The sequence below is a fragment of the Pseudopodoces humilis genome, chromosome 13 (assembly GCF_049639895.1).
Source record: "Pseudopodoces humilis isolate 2021_Gansu_Grassland_sample_001 chromosome 13, ASM4963989v1, whole genome shotgun sequence".
NCBI classification, from domain to species: Eukaryota; Metazoa; Chordata; class Aves; order Passeriformes; family Paridae; genus Pseudopodoces; species Pseudopodoces humilis.
In genome coordinates this window covers 16,877,190-16,899,390 of record NC_142212.1, presented here as the reverse complement: position 1 = coordinate 16,899,390, position 22,201 = coordinate 16,877,190, and the positions used below count along the sequence as shown (strand labels likewise).

Sequence of the window (22,201 nt, the reverse complement as noted above, 5' to 3'; positions counted from 1 at the left end):
ATCTTTGTTTAAAGGTTTATGTAGATAAACCTCAATTTTGTCAATCTCAATTTTGTATAAGAAGTAGGATCAACTTCTAATTTCCAATGTTAAATCCTACGCTCTACTTTCCACTGCAATATTCTTGAGATGACTGTTCCAGGTTAGATCCCATGCTGGGTTCAACACTTAGAATAAACTAAGGTAACAGTAACTTCATTTACTCATTAAGAACACAGGTTTGCTCTGAAACTACCTGATATGTAGTGAGATTTCAACGTTTGGGTTAAGATATGCAACCATGGCATGGACAAAAACGATGACATTGGGGACTGCCCAAAATATAAATTCTCTGCTTTCCTATTGCTTAAGGACACACAATAATACAAGTAATATTTTGTGATAGCCCGTCTATGAAACAGATATGAAAGATCTTCCCAGGGAGTGCCCAGCTGCTTGATAATGGGATGTTGTCTTAAGCACCTAGTGAGAGGTGAAAACTTATTGTCCACCCTATTTTCTTCAGTATAGAATCTATTGTAAGTACTCCTGGGGCTGCTGTACACTACCCAAACATCAGCAGGGGATCAGCACAGGGGCTTGAGGCTGCTGGGCTGCCAGGATGCTGCACTCCCTTCCTGAGAGCATTGGTCCATGAGGGTGCAACTGGGTGGTGAGCTCCAGAGAGCTCTGGCTGTAGGAAACCCTTCTCCAGCCTCACCTCTGCTGCAGACAACCAGTAACCACAAGCATTGCACTCCCCTTCCTTGCAGAGCAGTGCCAGAAGACACATGCATCATCATGGCAGATATTCCAATGTTGCTAAGAGTGTGAGAGATGGCCATACTGCAGTAAAATCAAAGTACACAGAGGGCATTTACCTCTGGGGTTTGGTGCCTGGGAGAAGACAAGGTGCACAGAAAACACAGCACCCACTGCCAGCCAGCCAGGGTTAGCTCCCCTTGACAGCATCTCACTCTTCACGTGTCAGATTGACCTAAAAAACCCTTTTCCTGTACGTGCTCTGACAGGTGCTGCATTTGAACAAATGTTAATAGACAGCATACTAACTCTGACGGCTTCAGATCACCGAGGTATGTGTCTGAGTTTGCATCTCCTGGATAAACATTCCTGACTCTCATCTGCTTTGATCAGTATCACTCACTCCGTGATCCCTGCTCTTCCCCAGCGTCGTGACAAATTTTTGGTTCCGTGTCAACATCAATGTCTCAGTGGCTGTAGTGGTGGTTGAGATGGGCCACTTCATCTCAGTATCACATCCTGGTGGCTCAGAATTTATCTGAGCGTACTCTGAAAGTTTTATGAGCATCTCATTGCCAGGGATTTTTATGATCTGGAAGGTGCAGGCACATTTCTACTACCACAATACAGAATAGAGGTAGAGAGGGCTACAGCACACTCAGACTCTTTCCTCCTCATACTTCACTTCAAAATCTCTCTTGTTAAACCACTGGGCTGGAAAGGAGGAAGGTTGGTGACATTTTTCAGGCCAAGGTAAGACAGTAGAAAAAATTCTTTACAGAAGTACAGAATCATCAAGGCTGAAAGAGACCCTCAAGATCTTCTAATCCAACTGTCAACCTCGTACTACCATAATCACTCCTATACCATATCCTAAACCACATTATTCTAAACAAGGAAAATTCCCAGTGAATAGCGTTGGCATTACACTATTTACAGGACTCAGAATCTGACACATATTCAATGGGACTGCTGTGTCTTGTGTTTATGCTACTTTTTTTTCCTATTTTCTTCTTTAAAAGTATTAGAATACATATTTGCAAACAGACCCATAGATTATCTCCATCAGCTTCAATAAAGCTATGCTTATTTCTACCATATGAAGTTCTGCCTTTAAATTTCAGAGGATATAAGAAAATGCCCTAAAAGAGCTCTAAACTGCACAGTCCACTGATTCTCCTCTGTCTTCAATTCCCTTTGCCCCAAGCTATTACCTCATTCTACTTTTTTTTTTATCCCTTCCCCTAGTGACTAGTTTATATCTCAGGTACTTAGAACAAAGAGTATTGTTTTGATCTGTGTTTAAGGCAGCACGTTCTGGAAGTCACTTGCATCAGTTAGCATTCTGCCTTTTTTTTATTTTTTAAATAAAGACAATTCTTATCTGTTAACAACACTACAGAAGAAGCTTTTTTCCTTGTATAGAGACAACTGCAACATGCAAATATTCTAGCTGTTAGAGAACATGCAACCTAAAAACTAGGCTCATTTCCAAACCACATGCTCCAATTAATGAATACAGTCTATTAGTACTGAACTATTGATCAAACATAAGAATCAGGGATTCCACCATCTTCTCTTTCTCTGTAGGCTGCTACCTCCACCAGTCCTTATAAGTTAACATTTGAATTGGAATTAGCCCTTGTAATTACATTTATATTAGTAGAATTAGAAGGCAAATGCTCTTCTGAGTTTTGTCTTTGAGTGATAAACTGAATTCTCGCTTCAATCTCTTGCGCTTGCACAGAGATTTACTGTATGTGAACTTCGTAGTAATTTTGAGATTGAAACTTGGGCAATTCTAGGGACAGACAAGATCAAGTGACGGATTTGTCTGCTCTCAGGTAGCTGTACCCCACAAGGCTTTTCCTTTTCCAAACCCTTATTGGTTGCTCTTAGCAGCCCTTTCTGTAACACAGTCCTTGCATCAACTGCTTAGTGTGTACAGAAATGTTTGTATCCCTTGAGCTCGAGCCTCCTTTAGTTTCTCTTCATTTCCCTTTCTTAGAGCCTGTCCATTTGTTCTTGTATTTGACACTAGTTTTCTGACATCTCTCCTAGCTATTCCCTTTAGAATCGTGTATAAAATAATGATGTCCACCCCGAGCTTTCCTCTCTTCAAAAAGCACTGACCTAGTTTCTCTGCTTTTACAGTAGAAGTTCTCCAGTCCCATGTCAACGAGGTTGCCCTGACATATCTTAGCTCTGATAGTTATCTCTCTCTTTTAATAATGGCATCCTGAATGGGGATTATTTCCTCTAAATGCATCTTCATCTGTTCCCTGTAGACTATTTCCTTTTGAGTTACTTCTGATTGATCTGTTTTTGGTGGTAGGGCTACGCAAAGATAGCTCTGATCTTTCTATCCAGGGCCTGACCACAGGTGATGATTCCTGTGGACTTTGGCCAGAATTGGAGCCTTTGATAACATATTCCCCAAACCTGTATAAAACACAATGAAAAAAGCCATAGTTTAAATTGCTCTTTCTTATTATTAATGGAGCAGATCCTCAGCAAGAGTAGAGGGTCACTTAAGTCCTTGGATGTGTGCAGAGATGACAATATTGCCTAGTAGCTACAGAATCGTTATTTTTGTACGGCACCACTCACTTATTTTCCTTCATTTGTACTACATTCCTTCTTTTCATTATGTCCAAACTAATCCTTTTTCCTAAGGACCTGACCCTCCATCATCAAAGTAAGGGGGAGATTTCACCTAGGCTTCTGCAGGAACATCATGAAGGCCTGGCTTTTACTTTGGGTAAGTTTTTAGCATGCTTTGCTTTCTCTCTGTATTTTTTAAATACACTGCCCATTCCCTTTCAATTCTCTACCCCACTTATTTTTTTATTTATGCTTTTTTTTTTTTTTTTGCTTTTTTTTTTTTTTGCTTTATCCTTTCTCATTGACCTCTGACTGACAAAGTGCTCATGGGTTGTACAAACTTCCCCTCATCACTTACTGTGATGCTGCTGCAGGAACTGGAGCCACTCTGCTGTCCCTGCAGCCTGGCAGCCTTTGGCAACGGCACGGCTGCCTGCTTTTGGATTGATGTTTGGCATGGTCCCATCACACAAGGCTGAAAGAGGAACTCCAGTGCCTTGGGTCTCTTCAGGGGCTGCCTGCTGATCTGAGCTGGGATGGGCTGCATGTGAGACTGCTCTGGTTTATGTTTTTGAGCTATCCAGAACGGGTAAGCAATTTTCCTTTCTAATATTTATTGAAGAATGGAGGTGTCCTCCATCACCTGCCTTACTTCAGACTCAGGAACTCCTTGCACCAGCTGGTTGCTGTGTAAGGATCATTTCTACTGTGCTGTTTGGGAGAAATGAAGCTGACTTCTATTCAGTTTGTCTAATTTTGTGTGGCGAAAAGCAACAGGAACACTTGCTAATTCTGTTTGTACTGGTTGCTCCCTGCAGCAGGGGCCATCCTGCCTGGCTGGGGAGAGGGTGTTGTTTTGCAGGGTGTTAGCTTCCATCACTTGGGATTTGATATTTTTCGCAAGTGGGTGCAATCTTGATTTATAGTGATGTCCCTTTTTTTTTTTTCCCCTAAGAATAGAATCTATCTACCAAAAATGTGCAGCTGGTTGGGTAGCTCTTCAGAGTGCTTTCTGTGGAATGAAGGCAGACCAAAATGGCAAAGACATAAATAATTGATTCTGTCCCACTGAAACCCCTGGACTTGTTCCCCAAGCCTGTCTTTCATGTAGATATATTATCTCACTGAGAATTTCTTGTCAAACTATGTTAAGTAAATAAGAGAGGTGAAATATCAGCAACAAAGCTAACAAATGGAGCCGAATGCTCCACTTGAAAGAACAGATCTAGCTGTTTACCATGCTAATCTGAAATGAAATGAAAATGTATGTTTTTCATCTTTTCAGACAACGATCTTCAAATACAGGTAGCTAAGGTCTTTAACAACACAGATTTACTTTTTTTTTAAGAAAAACCCTATTGTGGAGGTATTTTATGTGTCTGTGTGCCTGGATCAGCATAGAAACTGAAAAATCTATTATGTTGACAGTCTTACCAGACGGAGCCTTTTATCACAATAAATTTATGGTTTAATTTGCCTGTTTTATATGTACCCACCTAACTTTCTGATGCTGTGAAGGGGATGCAGACACTCCCGCACGCTCTGAGGTTTATGCTCCCTTTGCCATACTGAATCCCTTCTCATGGCTGCTCCAAGTCTGTTCCAGTGCTCTCCTTGTGGCCCCACTCTCAGCCTCTCATAAATTCTTGGCAGCAGCCAAGCCAGCTAGTTATTAGTAGTTAGTTACCAGTAGCATCCCTGTCCCTTCACTGAGTTCCAGTTCGTAATTTTCTGATATTTGAGGAGCCAGGGACTAACTGGGTGTTATTCTCTGCTTCACAGAGATCAAGCTCGATTTGCAGCCTGGTCCCAGCAGCTTTCCGGAGAGAACATCCTCCCCAGACGGGCTGCACGCTGCTAATTACAAGGGAAATCCTGGCAGTGTCAAAGTCGGTGCCAAAACCTCCCTGATTGCAGCGATGCCGGGATCTCACCAGATGTCTGGATTGTTTATCCATCTGGGGGTTTCTTGCCTGGGTTGTTTGCTGGCTGGCCTTGACCTTGCTCGGGAGTCACGGCTCCTCTTCCACCCCCGCAGGAGAAGGGCTGTTTCTGACGCAGCTCCGGCCCCCAGCCCCAGCTCTGGCTGACGTATCTTTGGCGTTTTCAGCGTGTTACAGCCAGAGAGGAAGAGAAGTGTCTCATCCGGCTGTGGCTGTCCTTGCCTTTCCGCTCCTGTCACCCAGACCTGGCACTGGGCTCTCCAGCGACCATCTGCCTTCAGCTCTGGAGGGAGCGCTGCTCCACGGAGCGCCCAGACAGACAGACCTACAGGAAAAGATGGTGTGAGCCTCAAGGAACCTAGCTGTTAAGGAGAGACAGGAATATGCAAGTAATTTAATTTTTCATGCAAAACTCTGCTAGGAACTACTAGACTTTCCAAAATGTATTCCAAAGAAATGCAGAGATAGATTCCCGACCGGCATTAATCAGTGCTGATTAAGTCATGGAGCTACCCAATTTCTGCCTGGTGAGTACTTTTCCTGTCATTGATTTATTGCCTTCCTTAGAAAAATAAGACCTGGGAAATAAAGAGTTCAAGTAAATTTGCTCAGTTACCCAGCCAACTGTTGACTGTGGTACCAGGGATAATAAATGTTCAGGGGAAATTCCTTGTGCACATTCATGCACTGAGGCCAAAAGCTGAGGTGTCCCGTGGGCACTCCAGACCCTCCAGAAGCTGGAGGACACAGTTCAGCTTCAGCAACACATTCAGGGCCTGGGAAGAGCAAGAAGAAGATGGGAGCAGGCTGCCCAAGACCCCTGGACACCTTTGGGGCCACAGCTGATGACAGGTGCCTGCAGACAGCCCGGTGCACCTCCTCCCTCCTTGGAGAAGAGGGAAATGTGCTTTTCCTCAGCCTGCCATGAGAATGCCTGCGCTCATGAGTGAGATCCAGCACTTGCTACCAGTATTCCTGTTGGTACCTGGCCACCAGGTGATGTTTTTTTCCTCATATTTATAACAAAACTCAGTGTGTATGAATTCAGGCTTGCAGGCTTGGGCTGTGTGGGGGTTATTGTTTTCCTGCAGACACATGGCATTATGGTTAAGTCACTGGATATGCTAACACCACCATCTGGATTTGTTTTTCAAATGACACCACATTATTTGTTAAATACTCTCTGCCCCATCTTCTTTAAGATATTTTAAGGATAATTCTGCAGAGGTGCACACAGGACAATTCTTATCAGCTTTATTTGTTTGACTTACCTGTTTGCCCCCACTCAATTTAGAGCATTTGTTGCATATTTTCATTAACCTGATATGACAAACTACTTTCATAAATGTATGAATTACACAGCATTAAGAGTACAGCTGCAGGAGGCCACCTGCTAGGGACAACATGTGTGACTCTCCAAACAACATAAATGTTTTGATTTTGTGGTATCAGTTTTATGACATTACCAATGGATCTGAGTCTTCCAGGAGCTTGTCACTTGGAGAAGACATTAGATCCTTTAAAGGATGTGTATCACCCATTCCTGAGCACTTACTAACACTCCAGAACAGAATTTAAGACATGGCTAGCAAATCCATCCATTTGCTATAGTAATTTCCTAGGTATAAGAAGGACCTTTGGTTTAATATGATGGAACAAAGTGAGATAGCTCTGCAAGATACAGTTAAATTGCAAAGAAAGGATTTCTTCACACATGGTCTTAAACACTGCCTCCCTTTTGCCTGTCAAAGGCACACAGACCCTTTGTTTCTCATCTTATGACTCAGCTCAGGATGAAAGTCCCTTGGTGAGCTGTAATCGTGCTTTCACACAGCCAGAAGAGGAGCACTTAGATCTCTATTACCCAAACTGTGCACACACTGACCATACATTTGCTGTATCAGGTGTTTAATGAAAGCTGCCTTGGTACAAACATGAGCCTATTTGCTTGCCAGTGGCTTCTGTCACCAACCTCATTTAGTGACAATGAACAAGAATTTTTTTTTTTCTCTAAACCAGAATATTTACATATTTCAGCCCTGAGGCTCAGCCCACCCCACCCTTTACTCCAGATCTTCGCCTCTGCACCACTGCACTAAATAAATTAACAAGTTATCAACAAGACTGCCAGGCCACTATGGGCTCCCCATTACTGAGGCTGTCATTGCCACTCAGGGCTCTGCTGGAACGTGACAACTTCACAGCAGAAGGTCACTCCCCCCAGTCACTCTCTCACTGCTGCTTGGAGGCAACTTTTCTGAGAAATGATTTGTTATGGTAGAATCAGAGGCACATTTGTTAGTTAATTCATTCTGTAAAACTCAAATGAGATGAAAAACAAGCATAGATCTGACAAATGGCATTTAATTATGTCTGAGCCTAAAATTCATAATACATATTTATGCTGCCCTAAGTCATTTGCAGCCAAGGTCCCTTTTATTCTCATAACTGAGTCCATTTGCTGATATGGGAAGAGGGTGTTGGTGATGGATTACTCCATGTCTGTCCTTTCACTACTTTGTGCCATCCCCTGCTCTTACCAGGCCATGGGCTTTCCCCAAGTTTACAGTGCAGCAGTTCTCTGGGTCTTATTATTCCATAGCCTCTGCAAGTAATCCAAAGGATTTATAGGTGCCAAATAATTTTATCTTGAAAGATGAAAATTTCTAGTTTCTAATTTTTGACCACATCTTGTCTTTGACTTCTTTATAGGTGTTTGTTTGAAGCTTTGGGTCTTGGAAGTTACCAGGACTAGGACTGCACTAGGAGTATATCCCTGTCCCTACAACCTGCCACTGTCAGGAAAAGCTGTTTACTGCAGTGGAGGTGGAGCTGCCTCCAGGATATAGGGTTAGCACAAGGCAAGAAAAAACACGTTGCACTGATGGTGCAGAGGTTTGAGAGAATGTGCAAAGCACAGGCTCCTGGGAAATGGACATTGTCACATGTGGCTCGTTAACACACTGAAGCTCTGACCTAGCAAATATTTACATGCACTGAAGTGCACATTTGAAAGGGCTAAATATACACCTGCTCCCCGCTTCAGCTGCCAGACATCTCTAGACTCCGCATTTAGTGCAAATGTCTTTGACTCAAAAACATATGCTGCAGTTTTGCTGAAGATGTAGGTGTATTTTTATAATGGTTTGGTGCTGTTATTGTAAAAGTAAGCCTTTTTTTTTTAATCCTTCTCTCAACATGTCATAGAGTATCCAATCAGCATTCTGAGCAGTGTTTCACGGGGGAGATTTAGGAGAATTTTGGTCTTCTCCCCCTCTCCAGCTTCCTTTCCTCTCTGCAGGTACATTGGAAATACTGCCCATGACCAGGAGGTCAGCAAGAGGCTCCTCCTCCCCTGCCATGAGCTCCCACTCCAGCCTGAGCATCCCTGCCTGTGGACCACCTCCACCACGAGACAGCAACCCCAAAGAGCTTCACCTGCTCTCCTAAACAGGACTCTGTGGACAATGGGCCCTGGCATCTCAGGAAGAAGAGATTTCACAGCTCCTGCCTGGCTGCCATGCCAGCCGTGCCTCTCCTGCCTGGGACTGCCAGCCTGGGGAGAACTTTTCACCCTCACTGACATCACTGCTCTGCTGAACCACTGCAGGCACAACCTCCTCCCCTCCCCTCTCTCTTGGCACACTGCCACCCAAACCCACTGGGGAGCTTCAGGGGTTTTTTTTGTTCTCTGGTGGGAAATTTCATTTGACCCTTTCAAGTGGGACAAGAACAGATATTAGATTTGTTGATGATGAAGTGCTTTTATCTGAATTCAACAAAAGAGCTACAATGAAAAGATTGCAGCTGTTGAGCAAAAGCACCGCACCTATTACAGAGTTCACATGCATTTACAAGTGGTACATCAGTGAAGGCTCTCCTCACCCTTGCAGATGTACCCTCCTTCCACAGAAAACTTGTTAATCTCTCTCTCAGCTCTGCCTTCTCTGCATACCCTTGGGAAAACGTGGTGTTTGACTGTCTTGCCAGATCTTGCAATGACAGAACTGCTATTAGTAGGTAAAAACTACATGAAGGTGTTTTATCTTTCTCTAAGTCTTATAGCTCTCCTTGATGCAGGATGGGACAGCAAGTTAGAACACCAGATACTTCAGGTTGTAATTAAATTCTAAGACCACCATTGCCCTAGTGAACAGGCAGTACTTTATGCACATATTTAGAAAGATAAACAGGTAGACAGAAAAATAGAAAAAGAAGATCATGGATGGATAGATAGGTGGATAGATTTCAGTCAGAAATAGAATTAGATTTGCACTTATTTTCCTGTGTGATAAAGCCACACAGCTACTAAAAAGTATTTTCTAAAATTTAAGGTAAAAAATCAACTCTGTCAAGAGGGAAGGAACTGAGACTTGGCAATGGAAACTGAAAGGAACCCCAAATCCCACATAACTGTTATCTGACACCATACAGCAACTGCACATGATAGTAATGGCAATAGGGCATCTATTAACAGAGAAAACCCTGGTGAAGTTTGTGGGCATGCAGTCAGCCAATCCAGCAAAAATAGAAAGTGTTAGCCCTCATGGCAGTGTACCAAGCACATGGGAGCATGATTGGAAAGGACCAGCAAATGCTCTGCAAGCTCACCAAGGTGGCCCAGGCACTGGGTCAAGAGTGTGAGCTAAGAGCTAAAGAGAGCATGACCATCCCTGAATCCCTGCCCTGTGGCAGTGCCCAGCACAGCTGGTGAGTGCCAGAGCCCCACAAGGAGCTCCAGCTGCTGCCAGCTGGACTTAGAGACACCCTGAGAGCCCAGTCCTGCTGGAGCACAGTTTGTGTTGGCTTCCCTCTCCCCATGGCCCTCACTCAGGAGATGGAGCAGGCACCAGGCAGGCTCCACACGCTTCATGGCACTGGGTATCTGCAGAGAAACCTGCAGCTCCTGGGCAGAGGGAGCTTCCCTGGCTCCTTTTTGAAGCCTTGTACTCATTTACAATATCATAATTACACTGGACAAACATCAACCATTAGGATTAACTAGTAATTTACTCCTAGCACCTTGTCCCTTTGAAAACTCTCACAAACTTAATTTACATCCTTACATATTCAAGCAACAGATTTCTACTTAGAATAAACCATAGTTTCTAACTTCTAAGCAACAAGAACATGTGCATTACTTGATTTAGGATTTTTTTGCTAATCCTAGATTAACTTCAAGATCTTGAGAGCTGTTACAAAATTCAGATGAAGAGTGCAGAGCTCACCATCTAGGTGCAAAGCCACAGGTGCCCTGCCCCCAGGACACTGGAGATGCCTTTCTCACCTGGCTGGATTCCAAGTGCAGATCTCCAGGTGCACCATTGTGCCTGTGAGTTTGAGGTTCAGAGCACTTCTGTGGACAAGTGGTGTCATTCAGCAAAGCCTGCAGCAAAACTATGGAAATTCTTCATTGACTTCTGCACAATCCAGCATTTGCTTTGCACTGATGAATGAAGTAAAGGTTCAGCTGATTACTTCATGCAGCTTCTACTCCCAATATTAAACCATTGCTTCATTCTCTATTCCTGTGCCCTCACCAAATAGTAGTACATTATTTTATGGGATAACCTCATTTTCCTTCCCTTCTTCTGGTGCCTTTCTAAGGAAGACCTGGAGTTGGAAGAAAAAAAACGAATGAGCTAGTCCTTGTTAGAGCAATAAGGGATTTTAGGCTCCTTCCTCATCCCAAGTGGCTTTGGCCATTTCCTTTTATTCTTTAACATTGTTTGCATTATTTACACAGCTGCTCCACTAACTTTTTCTTGTTATGTGTTTGTTTATTTCTTCAATTTTTTTTTTTTTTTCTCTTTAGGTTTTAAAACAGCATCAATTTATTTTTACCACTTTAAAAAATTATTTGCTTGTAATTAAACCCTCACATCTAATAGTGGCTAAATGTAAGAGTGACCTGTGTTTATGAGGGGGACACAGGGGAAGGTTTTGAAAGCTGAACCACATCATTTCACGATCCATAATCAGTTTTTAGGCGTTTTCCATTATAATTATTTCAAGGACCAGGTGTCCAAAAAGGTATCATTTTTCTCCCCAGCTTGTGCTAGATGTTTTAAAAAAGGTATTAATGCAGCTGTACAGGTTATAGCTGGGTGTGTGACTGCCCGCTGGATTTACACGCGCAATTACCCCAAAAGCACACAACCCTCTGAGACTCACACATGCAAAAATCCTCTTGGCTGGAAAACTCTTGGCATGGATGCTCCATTTCCATATGCAGTCACACTGAATATGCACATACATTAGGTGCAGGAGCACACACGCATTTTTCAAACTGGGGGCCTTGGTGTGAACCTAAAGAAGAAAAGACAAATGCTGTGAAAAAGGGGCTTAGGTCAAATTCAGTGAGCAAGGATGAACCTGCTGGGTTGTACTCGTGTTTTGTACCAGTGCACATCATTTTCTGCAATTAAATATGCAAAAAAGGGTGGATTTTAGTTTTTTTTTTTCCTTTATGCCTTTACATTCTTTAAAAATTTATAATCTTTAATTTTCCCTTTCTGATTCTAACAGATGAAAACCAGCCTAATGTAAATTTTTGTCCAAAAGAGACAACTCAATGAAAAAAAAAAAGTGCTTCTGAGTATTAACATGTTTGAAAATCAGGCAACCAAAGACTGTAAACATAGACATAGGTGTCTGAATTTAGGCACCTATTTTTTAAAACCTTGGCTTTGAAAATAAAGTATCTGAATGTATATAGGAAATATAAATCACCAGTCACTTTTATTACATGTATGTTTATATAAAGACCTTAGAACACATTTTTAAAATGTAAACGTTCCTTAGTATGTTTAACTATGTGTCTAAAGAAGATGTAGGACAGAAAGAAAACAAAATTTGACGAATGTTTCTGATCAATCCTGAAGAAATCAATAGGAATTTGCTCACAGCATGATTTCATTTAAGTTTCCATGCTAGGAACAGTAACCTGGCTTTCTGTTAAAGCAAAAGCATTCGTACTTCTTAGCGATTTAATTCTCATGTCAACATGTATCAGGCAGGCAGAGAACGGTTTGGAGACTGGGAGGGGAAGCAGGAATGGATGGAAACACATGGAAATTGTGTGGACTGAGCTGTATGGTTGGGTGACTTCATTTCACCAAAACTAGTTTTTAATAGAAAACGGAGTTTTCATTGAGATGCATATTTCCCCTCCCCTTTGAGGGAGCAGAAACTGTTTGTTTCTCAAACTATCCTTTAATGTTTGTTTGAAAAATATCTAACACCTGAGAATAGGAACAGCTTGGTAGGGAAAAGAGAGAAAAGCCATTGAATCCTGACCACTGCATCAGTTCTTTGGTGGGAGCCACAGCCTTTGTGCCTGGGGTGTCTCCCATCCCTGCAGCCACACACCCCACAACCTGCAGGAGTTTGGTATCTCATCATGCACACTCTTAGTGTGCCACTGGAACACAAAAAGAAGAAGGGACAAGCCCAGACAAGAGAATGAAGACATGCAGCCACAGCTCTTGTGAATGAACTTGGGTTGTTTTTTTTTTTGCCAAAAGGGTAAGTATTTTGGCTCAAACTCAAATATCACAACGAAGAATTTTGTTTTGGAAATGTCATCAGGTTGGCTTTTTTTCCAAAAACCAGATTTGAGTGAAGAAAGCCCCTGCTTTCCACCTTCCCAAGCAAGGCAAAACTGTTGGCACTCCAAGTTCCTATATTGAAGTTGCTTCTACTCCCTTAGCAGACCAGAACCTTGCATGGTGTATGGAAACCAATGGAGCATTCAAACCTAGAGAACATCTGGTTTACAATATTTTCTTCTTGCTTTTTCATGGTTGTGCTCCTGGAAGCACATTTGGGTCCACAAGTGTGGGTGTGCACGTATGTCTGTTCTTATTTATTCTAAATATAAACTGTTTTCTGAAAGGGCATTTTTCATAGACAGATGAAAGAGCACTGTCCTTCTTAGAAGTCTGGTTCAAAACCTGAAGTTGACACTGGGTGCCATATTGGACTAAAGCAAAGTGTGGAAAGAGTGTTCTCCAAATTCTGAGAGAGTCTTGGTTGGAAAGTTATGGGTAATAAAAAAGATCCCAGCTTTGCCGCTTCATTGAATCCCCAGTTATACATAAAGCAGATGTCATCTTTGCAATATGCAACGTGTAGGCAAAGAAACTCTATCAGCCAGTGACATCTGAGAGTGACATTGCTTTGAAATGCACCTTTCTATCTGTGTACACACAAAATTATGTGTGCTCACACACACACAGTCTATATGGCTTAAACACAATGATTTATTATGATTTTTTCCATCAGAAGCCAGATTTGACTGACCATAGAATTCATACAAAAAAAAGACAAAAGAAATGTTTTATTTCAGGCTGAGCTGATGAGTGAGTCTGCAAACGAAAACACCACAAAATCCAGTTTCAGCCCAACAATCTAAAGAGGCTCTATTATTATGATCTTTATTTTCATTATTTTGTGGGCAAGGTATGAAGCAAAATAGCTGTGTCTGTTTAGCTGCCTGAACAATAGAAAAGTTTATGCAGCTCCTGAGCTGAAATGTTTTTGACAGTTTTCAATTTTAGTTCTTTTGATTTGGTAAGAAATCTGCAAAAATATGATTTTGAAAATCACCAGTTTCATGCTTTATTCCTTTCTCAAAATTAGACTATATTGTCCAACTCCACTTACTGTGTCTGAGGGAATCCTAGAAAATAGCTGGGAAGAATCAGTGCTGGGCTGTTGCTTAGAAACTGCCTGGGTTTCTATAATATTGCCTGATGTAATAGTTATATTGCCCACTAGCATCTGTTAACAAGCAATACAACAGAATCCACAGGTACCAATAAAGAAACAAACCTGGAATTCATTACTTTCCTTGAAAATTCATCAGTGCTTTTTCTAGCTTGGCAAAGTGTTTTTCTCAGGTGCTAATTAATAAAATAGGAGATGTACTGCCTCTACATATATCTATTTTATTTAGATTTATTTATTTTGCCCCAGGGAAAAGATGCTGTTAAGAATGTAGTGTGTTAGTATAATTACAATTTTGCAATGCCATAGAAAGGTATGAGGTATGAGCTGTGGTTCTGTGGGATTTTCTTAGCTGAGAGGTATAGTGGGACAATATGACCATTTTCTTAATGTGTTTTAAAGAGAATATGTGTGCCTTTGTAAAATCAGTAAGACAGGACATTTCTGATGAGTGCTATTAGACTCTCAGCAAAGCCCAAGCAACAGATGAACTGCCTTACCTTAGTAGTGTCAGCATTCCCAGATGATCTAGGGGTGTAAAAATAGCAGATGCAAAGACGGCAGCAATGAGATGGACTCCACAACCACTCACGTGAAAATGATGTACTTCTATACTAAAAAAAATTAAAAATCAACTTTTAAGGTACAACAGTGAAAGCTTCTCTCTTAAGAACAAGGACTACAATTTTTCCAACAAAAGGCAAGATGCAAACTCACATAATTGCTGATGCTGGGTATGAGGAAAGCACCTGAAAGTTAAGTGAACTGGCAACACTTCCTCAGCCCAAGCCCCAGCACCTCATTCCTCACCTGAGTGTGACCCAAAGCCCAGCACAGCCACTGGATACACACCTGTTCAGTGCTCTGAACAGTCCTATGGCCCTGCCAAATAAGAGCTGTGTTTCACTTGTGTACACTGTCCTTAGAACACACGCTCGCTCCTCACGTGGGAGCTCCACGCTGCTGTGGGTACAGCTCCTTTTGGAGGCTCCTGACTCAAGAGCTTTTACAAGCCCACCCCCAGCAACTGGCTTCCTGCATTTAGAGGAGATATAATAAAATGATTGCAGCCCAACCCTCAGTTATTAAATGTGGGGGAAAGCACAGGAAGAGCTGTAGGGGAGAGGAGACTCCGTGACTGTTACTTTTTGTAAGTAAATCTTACTCACGGGAGCGCAGCTACTGCTTAGATGGATTACATTTGGCTCTATCTCGGGGCCTAGATTTGTGAGGGAAAACAGTTTAAACTCCTGGTTTGCCGTTCCACTTGTTCTCAGCAGGCAGAGGAATTGTGTTGGAGTAGAGCAAAAGCTGAGGTTGTTCAGCGACAACAAACGCGGGGGCGGATGCTCATCGCCAGGCGTGGGGATTTGGGAATGCAACTCACATAAGTGTTAATGGGAGCTACACGCGTAAATCCCTGCCCTTCAACATGATAATACATAATATACCCCTTAATTTTTAATTCACCAGGGTCTCAATTTTAAAGCATTTTCATATAGTTTGTCCTAATTATAATCATTTTTAATGACAGCTTAAAAATTTCACATGACTGTCTTATCACATACGGTACTTAATTTCTCAAGTGAACAGTTTCCATGTGGTGTATTCTGGGAATTTTGAGAACTAAAACACTAAGGAAAAAGCTGCTTTGTATAATCAAATGAGATGTTATTATTCCACTATGTTTCATATACACTGGAACAGAGTGTCTCACACTAATGGTGACCATTTTGAAAAGTACTTAAAACTGAGACAATTTTTTGGTTTGGAACATTATTGGCTTAATCTCAATCTCATGGACCAGGGCTTCTGGTCTACTTCTCATGGCCAGTATTAATGTAAATTAGTAGGTAATTTTTAGTTAGTTCAGGCTTTGGGGAGGTTTCAGCCTATAAGTAATTTTTCATTTCCCCTAGGACTTGATAAACTCTGAATATACAACTACAACATCACTATTTTCATATTAATATATTATCAGTATATTAGCATTGATGTTATGATTGCATAACAATAAGCAATTGAATAATTGTATAAGCATTGATATGTTGTTATCTCATTCTATGATAATATACCTATATATTATTATATATAGTAGATAATGTATGCATTTGTAATATATTAATCTATTAATTATTATATTTATTATAATTATTATATTGCAGTAATAACTCTCACATTGAATTGGAAGGACAAATGGCCAAGTTTAGAGTACAGCCACACACCCCACATCACATGTTGGCCTTGCCTTCAGCATCTCAACGAGCAGGTAAACCAGAAATTACTGGAGTAGCTGTCCTGCATCCCACAGGATACACAGAGGACCATGTGCCATGAGCCCAGCATCCAGAAACATGCCAAGGATCTGCCTCACCATTCCATGGTGCACAAAGCATCCCTGTACCAGCCTGCTGGAACCCAACCACAACAGCCACAGACACGGAATCACACCACCAACTGCTGCATGTGCCATTTGCAGCATTTCCCTGCTCTTCAGCCAGGCCTTTTGAGTTCTCTTATTTCAGTTTCTTCAACTAATGGTTTTCTAGTTTGCCTTCATGTTGACTAAACCAAGTCCTGTTTTATTTTTAGCTCTTTGCTTTCAGAGGGAGCAATATATTTTTTTACTACTTACAGGTATAGAAAGGGCCACTGCCGGAAAATACATGATGAAATAGCAGGCAAAGATTTCAAAACCCACCTATGTGACTTAAAAACATAAGTGCTATTTTCAAGAGTGATGGAGGTCTTAGACACCAAGTACCATCGTTAGTAATAAATTTTAAAAAGTAATTACCTACCTATAGAGAGCACCTATGACTAAAAGAAAAATTCTCTACAATTAGCATTAGTAATTAATAATATTTTAAATGTTTGATTTCAGCTGTGCTCAAGAAGTCATTTGTTTAGTCATGGGAGAAAACACTCCTGTATGCCCTGAGGTTACTAGATTTCTTTGAACATTTTCAATTCTGAACAATTTTGGAGTGCAAATAAGACTTGGACTTATGTCATGAGACTATTCTTGAAAGTTTTGCCTGAAAACAAACTTTGTCCTGCAGTTAAATTTTGGATATGTCTACCTTGCTTTCCATTAGGAAAGAAAGGAAGTGGACTTTATCTGAAACCCCACAAAAATGTTGGACTGCACTAGAATGTCTACGTCCATGTTTTATATATATCCTCTAATTACTGAACAACCATGACTATAGAGGGGAAATAACTTGCCAAATTAGTAGCCTTCAAACTGTCACTTTTTATAAAGAGTAAATGATAAAAAGAAATGTAGCACTCATTTGTTAGTCATTTTTATGGGTAGCTTTAATCCGTTTTGTGCATAGACTCCAGTTGTTGGTATTGTTTCCACTAAAAGAAAAATAATTTGGCTGCCGCTGCAACATTATAAGCTTTCACTGTTACTATAAAAACAATCCCCAGGAGATTTTTTTTTTAAAGTCTCCTTGTATTGCTGGTTTGCAAGGACTTAGGAAGTAAAAGTTTAAAACGGCCTGGTAACAGACAAATCACTTTTAAAAGCCAGCATTGTACTGGCCTGGGAGTGTTACAGGAAAAGCTACTTTAAAAAAAAAAAAAAAAAAAAAAAAAAGAAAATGCAACAGTACAAAAGCTAAGCAAGCCTAATTATTTTTTAAACAAATATATGGAGGTCATCTAAACTATGAATGCATGAGAGGCCTTTTCCTACATGTGAATTGTCAGATCCATGCTGGATAGGCATCCAGGCAGAGATGGGCTTTGTAATGCTGCTCCCAGTAGGAAGGCATCTCAGCGTTTGAGTAATGTACTTTAAAACAACAACGTACTTTTTCTGAACGCATTAAGGGTGAAGTTTTCAAACTGGGGTACCTAAAGATAGATCTGTCTTGTGACAGCACAGAGCTATCTCTGGTCAAGAGTTTTGGTGTAGCCTGGGGCTTTTTGGGTAGGTGTGTTAAATAACAGATTTTCAGCGACTGCAGCTAAAACTTTGTGATTTTCTAATTTTGGTGGAGAGGTTTGTCTGTAATGAAAGTGCTGCCTGAGGTCTTCAAAATATTTCAAATAAATAGACAAGGCTTTTCAGTGGAGTACAAGAAAGAGAGGAACGAAAGGCCCACTGGGATTTAAAGAGATTTGGGTGTTCAGCTCCTACAAACTCCCTCGAAAATCCCAGTTCTCTTTCATAAATGACGGCTGAATCTCGACAGATTTGGTGGTTCATTTTGGCTCATTGTCTGCATCCGCTCAGGCTGGAAGCTGGCCCGGGAATTTCGTTAGACCATGAGAAGTTTCCAGGAGAGTTTTCAGCTCTTGGTTCCCAGGTATCTGAGGCTCTGCCACTTCCACTTCCCCCAGCCAGAAAACGCAGAGACGTGCAGCCGTTTGCAAAAAAGTCTGCCCAAACCCTTTCTGAATCAAAGGAATATTCATGTTCTGGATCAAAGACTGGGGGAAGGATTTGACTAGCTCCTGCATTCTCTGTCCTGTGCTGCCAATGTCTGGTCCTAAATTATACCCATTGGCCAATGTAGAACATCTTATTGAGGTTATTTTTTAGCACAAGTAAAATAAATAGTATCAGGTTTTGATCCTTAGGCGGAACCATGCAAAACCGTTCTTTAGCATATCTTGTTTTTAAGACTCCAAGTCTCCATTTTCAAATCACTGGGTCTAGAGCCAGGCTCCAAAATATATCTTGACGCATGCAGCCAAGCAATCATCTTTCTATGGGAAACCGCTGAGCACCTGCTGCTGCTCCTCCTGACGCCCTTCTCATGGCAAACTAAGTCACTTCTGCACGGGCCAAGCACCTCCATCTGGCCTCAAAGAACTTTCCAGAACCTGAGAGCAACTGAGGAAGGCCCAGCCCTAGATATCAGCATGGATGCCTTAAGCTGGGGTGGCTCTGGGAGCTCCAGCTGCGGTCCAGGCACGCAGCTAGCGCAGAACAAAAAGACAATCACTGTGTCAGAGGGCTCACACTGGATGTGCCAGACTCCACATTACACTCTCAAAAGGCTAAAACAACGCTCTGGCAATTAGCACGTGTAAAGCCCTCAGCTATTTATATCCTAGGAAATAGCTTGGATTTTATTATTTTTGGGTTAAGCCATTCCAAACGGCAAAGCAGCAGTTATTTGTCTGCCATCTATTGATGTGCTGTCTTGATCTCTAATCGAGGCCGAGGGGGATACATTTCCACCTTTAATCCTTCAAACTTTCTAATGCTTTCATGTACAAATGTATACAGTAACTTGGCATTAGCATTCCACAAATATGCAAATTGTCTGTCAGATTGGACAGGCTGCATGCATTTGAAGTTGTGTTGACAGCCTACAGAAAAAAGACATTCTCAGCTCAAACATGAACAAGATGTTTATATCCTTTTTCCCTAAAAACATACATTTTATGTTTTAAGCAGAGATGGGAGCAAACTGCAAAATTTGGATCAAGACATCTTTTGCACCCATAAAATTTGGGGATGTCTGCATCAGGGGATTTTGATTCAGCTGGCTCTTGGAAAGGGGAAATTCAGCTCAGATCTGGCTTATGTTCCAGCCTTCACAAAATACAGTGGGAATTTGCACATGAGCCTCTGTTTCCAAGTAGGTTAACGCATAAAAGAAGCAGCTCAGAAGGTGTCATTATACTCTAGTGAGCTTTGCAGTTGGTGGCAACAGCAGTTACCTGACAAAGTACCATCTTGCCAGTCAACAGAAAAGGAAGCTGTAGAGCCCAGCATCCTTCCTGGCCCAGGGAAAGAGAACCAGAAACAGCAGTGGTGGGAACTCGTGGAAGCTTGTGTGGGGGGCACTGGTAGGCACAGATACAAAAGGCCAGGGTAGATCAGTCTAGGCATCCACCTCCAGAATTCAGCCCCTCAGAAGCTCTCACCTGGGGGCTACAGAGTCCTGCAGACCCTCTAATGGTATCAACACATGTGGGTGTCTGTGTGAACCCTGATTAACTTGTATTCTTTTTTAAGCATAATGCCCCATATCATGCAGACCCATAAAAGCAAGGTGTTTATCTCCTTGACTCCAACAGATTTCACAAACCAAGAATTTTGACAGCAAATTGTCAATTTGACAAACAATTGTCTTCTTTGACTATATATTTCTAAGTATTTTAATTCAAACAGATTTAGTATGCAATCTTAATTAACCACTCCTCTAGGATCCCTGCCTTGAAATGAAGGACTGAACTCTCCCCTTTTCTTCTAGTCTACCATGAGGGTATAGCAAACTAGATGTCTATGGCTCTGGCATATTGTCTGCTCCAGTGGAATATTATCCTAAATTGTGACTCAACATAGGAAAAAAATTCTGTTTAATAAGTGAATGCATTGAGAGCTGTGATTCAGATGAAAACCTTATCTAACAGATGTATTTTGACACCCTGCATCTGGACATCCTGTACAAACCATCACAAGGTCTGGAGCAAATTTTTGGTACAGAGGCTTCTTCTGAACCTCATTGAAAAATTAGTTTCAGTGGTAAGGATCCACTGAAGAAAGCAAGAAATATCCCCATGACGTCAAGGCCCCAGGAAGCTAAGGAATCTGTGAAGTAATGAGTCTCTTTGGAGCACAAGTTAAAATTCTGTCAATTAAAAATCTTTCCTGTAGCAAACCGCAGATGATTTGAAGGAGTGGAAAGTTGACAGAGGGAAGGTTTAGAACTTTAAATACATTTTATAGAAAACACTAGAGCTTTCCTTACTTCTCTGTCAGAAGACTGAAGGGAAAACATTAGACTTGGGTTCCCCCAGCATTCACCAGCTAATTTCCCGTGGCTGTATAAGTTGGGCATGCCCGTGACACCGCAGGAGTGTGGTACCAGCTACCTTGGCTCCTGCTGGAGCTCCCTGGGGATCCACTCTTTACTGTGCAGTTCCCACAAACCCAGCCCTAGCAACCTCCTGACTCATTCTCATTTGCAAAGCCTGTGCTTTAGGTTTTCCATGTGGCAGGGAATATTCTGAAGCCATGAGAGCTGTGGATTCACTGGCTGCCTTTTGGTACACACGCACTCACCATTTTCTGGGTCATATTCCAGAGCTGTCTGCTGAGACACTGAGCTCTGGCCAAAGACCCTCACTTCATATTCCACCTTGGTGAATGCCAGATAGCCGTTAACTTCATCAGGCAGGCAAAATTACTATCACTAGCCCATCAAGTACAGAAATAGGGTCACTTCATATTTCCCCAGAGAGCCCTGGGAGTCTGGAGCTGCTCAATGTGCCCCAGAGCAGTGGGGGAGCTTGTGAAGCACATGTTGGATTTATGGAATTCAATCTTAAGTTATGCCAACCCATATTTTAGCAGCCATTTCAGAGGCCTAATTCTCTTGTATGGGTACGGATTGTTTGCCAGCAACAACAGCACTGAAAAGATCGGCAGCATCCGATGGAATACCTCCAAAGAATGTTCTTCAATAGCTTCCCAAAAGTAAAGGACAACTGGTGCCAGAAGAATGGCTTAGAATAGGAATGAGAAACCTAGCTGTAAAGAACAATAAGTGTATCAAGAGCCTGGTCTGACAAAAAGGGCATAATCACTTGCAGGATGAGGCCTCGGCGCTGCTACGGTGCCGGTGATTCGTGTGGTCTTCAGGAGGGTTGACAGCAGGAACTATGCCTTTGCTTACTTCATGCAAGTAGATAACTCAGTGAGAGTGGAGAAATCATTTGACAGAGGCCAGATTCAGAAGGCATCTGAAATGTCTTTCTTTAAAGATAATCATGTTAGGAATCAAAAGGGGTCTAATGTTAGAGACTTGCCTTTCAAATGCAACAAATGATTATACCTGTCAAGATTTATGGACAGATTTATTTATGTTGACAGAGGGACCACTAATAGTTTGACAAATGAGAAGTCTTGACAGATACAACAGATATGTTCAAGTATATTTCCTCCTGTTTGAAATAGGAAATGAGTGAGTTATGACAAGCCTGTAATGTATATTGATATGACTTTTCCTAGGCTCCTTCTACAGAAGTAGATGCATTCTACAGTGCTAGATACTGATCTGGAAAGCCAGTTATGACCCTAATCACCAGTGACCCTCTATCTTCCTCCATCAAGAAAGTATTTAAAATGGCTAATTTAGAGAAAACAGGAAGGAAAGCTTTTCCAGGTGGTGCTCCTGGATGGAAAACTTAACTTCCAAAGTAAGGCAAGA

At 41.7% G+C, this 22,201-nt stretch overlaps 2 long non-coding RNA genes across 2 annotated transcripts in view; one reads left to right on the top strand and one right to left on the bottom strand.

Annotated features, from left to right (window-relative positions):
* Positions 1–4,801: 4,801 nt before the first annotated feature.
* LOC148183238 (uncharacterized) overlaps positions 4,802–22,201 on the bottom strand; it is a 32,441-nt gene continuing 15,041 nt past the window's right edge. Inside the window, exons 2-5 of the long non-coding RNA XR_015773663.1 lie at positions 14,519–14,632; positions 11,463–11,597; positions 10,576–10,901; positions 4,802–5,613 (exon numbers count right to left, since the gene is read on the bottom strand). This is a non-coding gene — a long non-coding RNA (uncharacterized LOC148183238). The remainder of the gene's footprint in view (positions 5,614–10,575; positions 10,902–11,462; positions 11,598–14,518; positions 14,633–22,201) is intronic.
* On the top strand, positions 5,604–11,733 carry LOC148183239 (uncharacterized). Its single transcript, XR_015773664.1, has 2 exons — positions 5,604–5,815; positions 8,590–11,733. It is a non-coding gene; the product is annotated as an uncharacterized LOC148183239 (long non-coding RNA).